Source organism: Antechinus flavipes, chromosome 1 (assembly GCF_016432865.1).
Source record: "Antechinus flavipes isolate AdamAnt ecotype Samford, QLD, Australia chromosome 1, AdamAnt_v2, whole genome shotgun sequence".
Lineage (NCBI taxonomy): Eukaryota > Metazoa > Chordata > Mammalia > Dasyuromorphia > Dasyuridae > Antechinus > Antechinus flavipes.
In genome coordinates this window covers 716,895,141-716,904,855 of record NC_067398.1, presented here as the reverse complement: position 1 = coordinate 716,904,855, position 9,715 = coordinate 716,895,141, and the positions used below count along the sequence as shown (strand labels likewise).

Here is a 9,715-nt window from a genome sequence, read left to right as displayed (position 1 = left end):
CTCAGGTAGTAGCTGCAGCCGCGGTAGCGGCGGCTCCGGGATAGGGGAGGGGCCGGGCAGGCGACGGCGGCGGAATGGGGACAAACGCCGTGGGCAGCGCGGGTAGCTCGGGCCCGGGGAGGGGCCCGGCCATGTCGCGATAGGCGCCACCGTGTCGCGACAGGCGGGTGGGAACCTTCCCGCGCGCGCCCTGTTTTGGTGCGCGCGGCCTTTTGCGCCCTCCGCCATCTCCCGATAGAGGCCACTCATGTCGCGACAGACTCCATTCTCTCCTCTTCCCCTTTCGAACGGCCTTTCTAGGACCTGGAGTGAATTGGGTTTGGGAGAAGCCGCCCGGACCCTGGCCTTGGAGCTGGCCGAGGGGATGGGGGGAGCAGGGAGCATTTCAGCGCCCTTCCCCCACAGAGTTGCCCTCTGCCCCCCAAGTGAAGAGGGAGCTTTCCATCCCCATCTCTGGGCCGTCTCCTAGAGACCTCCTAACTCACACCCAGAGCCCCCATCTTCCCTTCGGACCCCCCGATTCTCCTCGCAGCCCGCCCCCCCCCCCCATCGGTGAGGGCTATATTTCCCCACCCCCGTGGAGAGCTGCTCCATGCACACTCCTGGCACCTTCCTAAATCTCCCCAGGGAGGAGTGCCCTCCCCACCCCCTTCTAAATCCCACAAAGAGCTTTCCTCTCCTGCCTCTGAGCTCATTCGTGGACCCCCAAGTGGAGGGAGAGAACCCTTCCGAGATCCCCTCCCCCAAGTTCCCCAGGTGGGGGGAGCTTGCTCACCTCCCACAAAGAGAACCCCCCCCCCCGGCTCTAGATCTCCCCCCAAATCCCAAGCAGAGAAAGCCCCCCTCCCCACTTGGATGGAGACGCCACCTCTTCCCAAAGTTCTCACTTCTCCCAGTCCTCTCAAGTAGACGCAGCCCCTTCTCCTGACCTCCCTGTGGTGTGAAGTGTTCCATCTGGGATAGAATCCTGCTCCCCTGTCCCCAAGTTCTCTTCCCAACCCCTCCAAGGGGAAGGAGCTCTTGTAACTGTTCCCAGCCCCCAACCTAGGGCCCTTAGTGTGTGGGAGGGTGGGGGGTTCCTGTCTTACTGGATGAAGGGAAGGCTGCATTTTCCTCCCTCGCTCCCTGATCCCCCATTCTGAGAGGGGCGAGATCTCGGCAGGCTCCCCTAAAGAGGAAGGAACTGCCTCCTTTTCTTCCCCTGTGGAGACCTCATTCTTTCTTGTCCTTCCCTCCTCGGAGGGAGCTGCCTTCTTTCCCCTCAGCCATACTCGGCCAGAGGAGGTGGTTCCATCCTCGTGTTCCATCGACTTTTCCCTGGGAGGAGGGCTGGATTGGGAGGCAGGGGTGACCTTGGGCATATACCACTTTTTGGGCCTGTTACCTCTTGTGTAAGGTGAGGGGCTTGGCCTAGATAAGCCTCTTCGGCTCAAGTGCAGAATCCTGTGATTCTTTGGATTGAAAAGGCCCCGATTTTTTTAGGCAGCCAAGAAAAAGAGACCTCCCTAAAGGCCTGGGAGAAGGGCCTTATGGCCCATCTCCTGGAGCACAAAACCTCTCTTTTATCTGCTCCAGGGAAGATGGAGCTGTCTCCATGGGGGAAGCTGAAACAAAGCTACCTCCCACCATGTTCCCACTGTGTCCCTACTAGTCCAGTTGCATCCCTTGCACGCCACTACCCTCCCACCCCTGCCTTTTCATTCTTTAGCTCCCCTCCTTCCTGGGGTAAAACAGCGAGGGGGAGATGGCCCATCTCCTTTGGAGATTCCTAGAATATTTCTGGTTGAGAACTTGGCCCTTGTGTCCCCAGCTCCCCTCAGTTGGAGTTTTCCTTCCCAGAGCCGAGAAAGGGGGCTCTTCTCCCAGTTGTTTGAAGCTTTGGGGAATAAAGCCCCTTTCTGGGAGGGGAGATGGCGTGTGAGTCTCTGAGGACATCTAACTCTGAGCGTGCTGCTCAAACTGAGCATGGCAGCCAGTGTTTTTTGGATAACTTCAGAAAACAACCTGAAATGAATGGGATTAGGCCTTTAAAAGACAAACATCCTGGAGTCATTACTCTGTATTGTGTTTTGTGTTGCTTTTTGTCCCCAACTCTCATGTTTTGATGATTTGCGGGAGGATCTCGAGCGCTGACTTTTTTTTAGACGGGTTCCATACTTAAAGACATGCAGTAAAAGCGGATGACGTCTTTATTTTTGGTTTTCCAAGCTTTTAATAGTAACCATCAAAGGGGCTGCTTGTGTTTAAGTAGTCATTATTGATTTTTTTTTTTTACTTCTTCCTCCTACAAACTTATTATCCATGGACTTGTTTTGTGAAAATTTAACATGGGTACATTTTTCCGATACCCACAGAAGGCTTCTTACCCTCCCATTCTTGATCCTGAGTGGGTTGGGGTTCTTAGCTTATTTTACTTAGTATGCTTCTGCAAACCTGGAAATCCTGGTTCTGGCTTTGTCCTATCCTCCCCTAGTAGGAAAGACTTGCCTTTAGAACTTAGGGCCCTTGGATTCTACTCTGATACCTCCTCCCCCCTTCCCCCCCCCAACTGGTAGCAGGAAGTGAAAATCTATATTGACTTGCTCCTGACTGACCCATAGGTCTATACTCTTGATCTCATTTTAGAAAGCCTCCACATCCAGAGCAAAGTGAAGCAGACTTCTTTTCACCTAAAAAATTGGGAAGGAATCTTGGGAATCACAGCAGTCATTGGGAGGGAACTAAATATCCTGGAAAACTTTGCCCTGGAAGGCCCCGAATTTAAGAATACCTTGAAGGGCTCATGTCCTTTGAAGAGCACATTGTTGATTCTTTTAACTGTAAGGCAAAGAAAATAGAAAATAGGATGGGTTTTTTTATTTCAAAGTAAATTGATATCTATCTGTAATTTTCATTTAGAATGAAAATTTGCATAGATAGGATAAGTTATAGTAAATTTATAAAAAATGGCCTCAATTAATGCATCTAATCCTTCTAGGATTTACTGTAGAATTCCTGTAACTGATCTTTGCTTCCAGGGAGGGTCTTTGGGAGGATCTCCTGATGGGGATCCTTTTGGGTTTGCAGATCAGTACTTCCCACAGGTACTGCAAGACTTGTGATCTGCCTAGACTTCCCTTTGATAGTACAACAGCATTAAGAATCCGAAGCCTACTTGAGCTCACACTTCCATAAGTTGAGCTCATTGCCTCTGGCTCATTTAAAATGCTGGCAGCTTTTTGGGAAGGAATCCATATTAGTTTGGCGTTTGAACTACTGACTGGAGGGAGGGGGAAAAAACATGGAAAGGAGAGGGACAGCAGTTTATTGATGGCTGGTCAGAATAGCACTCAGTAAAATTATAAATTTTTCCCTAGATCTGGTTTTTTTTTTTTTTTTTTTAACTTGGGGCCTATTCACTTGGTCTTTTAAATATTTCAGTGTAACTGATTTTCTTCATAATTCTTTGTTTGATTTTGTGCTTTGAAAAACATTCTGAGGAGTCCTCAATATAAGACATTTACGAACCCCTGTTCCACATGTTTTCATACAAGAAGTTACTTTAAACAGGTTGGTTATGAGTCAGGATTCGAGTTCCCCTTTTCACCTCATTTCCTGCTTTGGACCAGAGAGCCAGGTTCGGGCAGGCAGTCCACAGGGTAAGAGTTGGGAGTTTGCTTCTCAGCTCTAATCTGAATTCTTTAAGCACCTGGTTAAAATGGGGTCCTGCCCACAGAGAGCTCCTGTTCTCATTGAACCCTTTCTCGTAGAGTTCTCAAGACTTTGTTTCTTTGCCCAAGATTCCCCCTATGGAACGTTAATTTGCTGATTGTTTTTCATTGTTATCTTTTAGCTCGTTCACTGTTACAGTAGCTATGGGAGGATGTGAATTCTTGCCAGTATTTTAGGGAACAAAGAAGCACACACTTGTAAAATGGCCTGTGTGAGGCAACATTCTTGGCTTGCCAGCTCATCAGATTTGTAACATTTCTTATTGTAGTTTCCAAAGCTAGCATCTGTAAAATGGGGTGATTGCTGTCCTGCCAATATCATGAGTTTGGTGCTAATCCTGAGCGAGGGTGAGCCAACGCCAGCCCGCTGCTTGTTTATCGGATGTGACCCTTGCGCTCTCAGGTGCTGTCCTCTGACCCTGGAGCGCTGTGTAAATCCAAGCTTTCGGTATTACGCTCTCCTCTGAAGTCCATGAAAAGCACTGGCTTCTCAGAAGGTGTGGTCTTGTTAATAGGCTCTGCCAGGGCCTCCTGAGATGGAAGGGCTTGGAGCTCGGTCATCTAGAGACCGGAGCCTCATTGCCATCACCAGAACCTTGGCTCCAAGAGAGTGATTTGTTAATCAAATCCCAGTGACTCTTGTTATGATCAAATAAAAGTGGAGGGAGCCCCAGGGCGGTGAATGACCAGTCTTTGAAGGGTCATTTCACATCTGAGAAAACAGACAAAGATGCTGATTTTTCCCAGATCACATCTGTTAAATGGCCGACACGGGGAAAGATGCAAAGTTTAGATAGAACATGATTGGTGCTTACCCTCCTGGAGTGTTTTGTCTAATAGACTGCACAGAAAACCAACAGTGAGATTGGATTTGTAAAAGCAGTTGGCATAGTATCTGGTATATAGTGGGTGTTCAATAAGTGCTTATTCCCTTCCCATAATACCGAGTAATGCTGGATAAAGAACTTTAAGAAAAGGGCAGTTGGAATACTATGCTGGGGGAAGACGTTGAGAGAATATTGGCTCTAATATATAATATATAAATATAATAACTGCTCACTGCAAATTGTTTTGTGTACTTTAGCTTATTTGAGTCTTTTGGCAACAACTCTAGAGGGACACCCCAAAGATTGACCCCATTTTACAGAAAAGCCTGAGACTTAGGGAGGTTCCAGACAACAAGGCTTGTGGGGTATACAACCTGAGGTTTCTGACTCCAAGACCAGGTTGTAAGAAGCTGCTTTTCCCTCCCCCTTGCTTGCAGCTTGGTGCTTGGGGTGCCGGCTTCTCCAGAACCTTTTCGGTAACAGGTCAGAATAGAAGCCGAGGCCTCGGCAGACCTTGTCTCTGGGGACGAGGGCCTCTTGGGGGCTTGCAATGCATTGAGTCATGCAGGTGTTTATTAAATGCTGTTTGGGGCCCAGCTCTCACCTCGTGAGGTGCTGAGAGTCCCACAGACTAGGATATGTTCCGGCTGTCGGGAGCTCACTCTAGTTAGTGAGTGGGAGCCCCAGTCACCGAGGGTAGTTGGCTTCATACACGGTGTTTGCTGGGTGATCGGGGAGAGTCACAGTGGAATGTCGTTCACATGGGACTTTATTAAGGAATAAATAGAAAGTAAATAGGAAAAATGGGGGAGGGCCAGTGATTGGAAGCGTCTTTCATCTCTCATTGATCTCGGATCATTTTGTACTCCTTAAATGTGCTAGTTTGTAAAGACGCATTGCCTTTGTGGACATGTCTTTTTTTTTTTTTTTTTTTTTTTTCATAATTATAATTTTTTTATTGACAGAGCCCATGCCTGGGTAATTTTTTTTTACAACATTATCCCTTGCACTCGCTTCTGTTCCGACTTTTCCTCTCCCTCCCTTCACCCCCTCCCCTAGATGGCAAGCAGTCCTATACATGTTAAATATGTCACAGTCTATCCTACATACAATATATGTGTGCAGAACCAAACAGTTCTCTTATTGCACAGGGAGAATTGGATTCAGAAGGTAGAAATAACCCGGGAAGAAAAACAAAAATGCAAACAGTACATTCATTTCCCAGTGTTCTTTCTTTGGGTGTAGCTGCTTCTGTCTATCATTGATCAATTGAAACGGAGTTAGATCTCTTTGTCGAAGAAATTTTGTGGACATGTCTTATCACTCCTGCTACGTAATAGGTTCTTTTTGTTTAGATGTGATTTTATATCGGCTAGTATTTTTATTGTTATTTGGTCATTTCAATCACATCTGACTCTCATCCTGTTTGGGTTTTTTTGACAGACACTGGAGCAGTTTGCCATCTCCTTGAGATCATTTTATAGATGGGGAAACTGAGGCAAACAGGGTCAAATGACTTGCTCAAGATCTCTCAACTAATAAGTGTCTGAGGCTGGATTTGAACTCAGGAATGTGAGTCTTCCTGACTCCAGGTATGGAACTCACTCTATCTACTGAGTCACTTAGCTGCCCATAAAGCGTATATACATTGGTATAAGATAACGGGGGAGTGGGAAGCAGGACACTGTCATCTGGGGAGGGTGGGAAAGCTTCCTGTAGAAAACAGTACCTGAGCACCATTAACTTCTGAAGGGAAAGAGTGATTCCTAGAGGAGGAAAGTATTGGAGGCGAAATGCTGGAACTGAGCTAGAGGGGGGTGGTTAGAAGCAATGACAACATGGAAAAGGGCTGTGGCTCTGAGGAATGCGGCCTTGGTCATGGGTCCTATGGACTGGTGTGGGCCACATCTAACCTGTTCTGGGTCCCAAGCCAGGTCTTTGAGAGAAGAGACTGATTTTATCCTCACCTGTAGGGGGCGGGTTCACAGGAGCGGCTGGACTGCATTTGATTGAATTGGAGATATGATAGACTAATGGGAAGGGAACAAACAAATGGGATTTTACAGGGACTGGAAAGTATACAAGGGTAGTTCAGAAGCTACCTGAACTAGAAGTAGAAAGAACATCCGAGGTCATGTCATCCATAACCTTCCCCCCTTCTCCCTTACCTCCATCCCATGGACTAAGTCACTGGATTTCATTAGTAAGATGGGGGAGGGGGTGGGGACTAGACCATCTCTAAAACCCCTCCCAGCCTTGACATCCTCTGTTCTCAGGCTCTCAGCTCTGACCTTCCATGTTCTCAGCCCCTTCCCGGTTCTGACATCCCCTGTTCTCAGGTTCCTCTCACTTCTGATAGCCCATGTTCTAAATCTCTAGCAGTAATGAATCCCCTGTTCTCAGGCCCCTCCCACTCCTGATAGCTCATGTTCTAAATCTCTAGCAGTAATGAATCCCCTGTTCTCAGGCCCCTCTCAATTCTGAAAGTCTGTTGGGGAAATATTCTCCAATTCTGGCTTGGCCAATCACATTCCTTACATTGGACAGTGCAGATAAAGAAATGATCTTCCCCAAGTCATTTTCATGGCATTTTTATGTCATCCCTAAGTTTTCTTAAGCTGTCCACACCAAAAGGCCTTTGTGGAAGATGACATGGTAATAGTGGCAGACGAGAGCTCCAGGTTCGAGGCTGACTTTGGGTATCATTTAAATTCATGGAGTCTCTGTTTACTTTATATTACATTCCCATCCAGTACTCTATGAGGATGTTGAGGAAAAGGTATTGTGTAAACGTTTTTAATACTTTATAAGTGAGTTAGAAACTCTGCATTTATATACTGTCCTTTTTAGAGCAAATTCATTGTGGCTTCTGGGAGGAGTTTATTGGTTATGAATAGGAAGAGAACTCAGAATGGGGAATAAACTTTGACCAAATAACAATAATTCATCAGGGCCCTGGTTTCCTCACTGTAAAATGGAGAAGGGTGGGGGTTGGGCCAGGTGACTTTAAATCCAACTTGAAAATTCTGATTCTGAAGCCCACTTGTTAGTGTCACAGACCGGGGCAGACTCTTTGTTGGCCGGCCACACCGGTTGTAAAGACTTAAGTTTCAGGCTCAGATGGGCAGTGAGATGACATCATAAAGGATGCGTCTCAGGGGCTCTTGTGGGGTGGGAAGGAGAAGGAACCAGAGATGTCCTTGCTATTTCAGGCATTAAAGGAACAACAGATTTTTCTGATATCATTGGGTGATGAAGTGTGCTCCATTTCAGCCAGTTTTCCAGGTAACTGAAACTGATCCCTTTATGTGCCCAAACTATTTTTATCTTACCCATTTTTAAAAGAGAATTGAAAAGAAGGCATTGTACCCTTTTTAACCCCAGGCTTAACATCAGAAAAAACTTTGGCAGTCATCACAGCGGGCCCACAGTGGAATGGGGCTGTCTGGGGCGGGGGCTCCTCCCCACACTGCAAGACCATGAATCTGGAGCACTGAAGGATTCCTGGTTTGGCCTGGGCTCCACTTGCTTCCCTCTAATTTTCCCTTCCAGTTTTGAATCTGTGGTTACATGATTGAATAGGACCCTTTTTTAGCCGCCATATTGGTCTTAAGAACATGGAGTTAAATGGGCTTGGGAGTTCCTCAGAGACTTGGGACTTTTGATCCGGGAGCCTGATGTCCGTGATCGCCGGCTGTGCAGTTGGGCCGTCACCACAGGTTTCTTTGTGTTTTCCGCTTCTTCTCTCTCCGGATATTATTTGTCATCCGACCTGCCTCCAGCAGGGTTACAGCCTCGTAGCCTGAAGTCAATGATTAATCCGGTTAGGATTGCTTATAGTCGCAGCTTAACGTTTAGGTTGTAATGACCAAAGTGGTCGAAGCCCAGTGGGTTCAGGGCCTCTGAGTCTAGGCCCAGCCAGTGCTCTGCCCACTGCACCGAGCCGCGCCAGAAGGCTCCTGGCTGCGCTCCAGGTGCTGGAAACCTGACCTGGATGAACAGTTTCACCATATAGGGGTTAAAGCTTAGAGGCAGCAAGGGAGCGATCAGATGAAGGAACTTTGTAATACATGAGCAGAAAGAGGAGAGGGCAGGCCAAAGGATCCCACACTTAGAGCTAGAGGGCTCTTAATGAGCCTTCTTGGTTTACAGAGAGGGAAATGGAGGCCCAGAAAGGGACGGGACTGGCCCAGGATAAGACCAGGTAGAAAAGAAGTGAGAGTGGGGACAGGAGCCATGGCCAGGATTAGGGGCCCTGCGGAGTAAAGGCCTTCAAGCAAACTCCCTCCCCCCAATTCCTGGAAAAAACCCCAAAAAGAGCCAGAAGCAGAAGAGGTGAGCTTTACCACCCCCCACCAGAGGAAAGGAAGGGGTCTAGCACAGTACATTGCCCTGGTAGGTGGGCAAGGTTTGGGGACAGTGGAGCACTCGGGAGAAGAGGAGGAAGTGCTTGACTTCTCCCTGGTTTCCCTCCTGAGTACAAAGCAACAGCTCTTTCCTTTCCAGTCCCCTTTTCCCTCATCCTTAAGGTAGACATCCATTTTTGGCTCTCCCCATAGTTGGAGGCCTCTTTGTCCTGGCTTACTGCCACCCCTGCTCAGGGAAGGATCCTGAAGGCTTCACAGAGTTGAGAGAGAAGAAATCATGCAGTTTAACAACAGAGAATGAAGTTAAGCAAGATCATAGATCTTGCAGCCCCCTCTATTTTATTTATGTTTTAATTGTATTTTCTTTTTTATTTTATTTTAATAAAAAAAAGGAAAGAAAAACAAAACAAATCCAAAACACATCGTCATATTCTCAGCAAAACATGGGGAGGATTCAGAATTATAACAATGTTGCCAGTTCAAGAAAATATATAAAATAATAGAAAAAATTATATTCAGAGTGTCCATCTTTTCTTTACTTCCTTGTAGGTTATTCTTTTGTTCTCTGAGTACTTCTTTTACTTTTCTTTTTTTTCCTCTTTTCATCTCCCCACTTCCCCTAAGCAGGCTATAGTTAAGCAAGGCTATATTTACATATACATATATAGATATATACATACAGACACACTCCTCCCCCTCTACCCCCAACATATTTTTCTTATTCCTGCTAACACTGCTTTAATTCTGTTCCTTAACTTGCCTTGTCTTCGCCTACCCTTTGCTTTCCCCGCCACCCATGCCTCCTTCATTA

General features: G+C 47.0%; 1 long non-coding RNA gene across 1 annotated transcript; it reads right to left on the bottom strand.

The window, feature by feature from the left end:
- Positions 1-2,201: 2,201 nt before the first annotated feature.
- LOC127545715 (uncharacterized) lies at positions 2,202-7,157 on the bottom strand. The gene is made up of 4 exons (XR_007949799.1): positions 6,706-7,157; positions 6,505-6,567; positions 2,771-2,817; positions 2,202-2,469 (listed from the first exon to the last, which is right to left on the bottom strand). It is a non-coding gene; the product is annotated as an uncharacterized LOC127545715 (long non-coding RNA).
- Between the last annotated feature and the right edge of the window lie 2,558 nt (positions 7,158-9,715).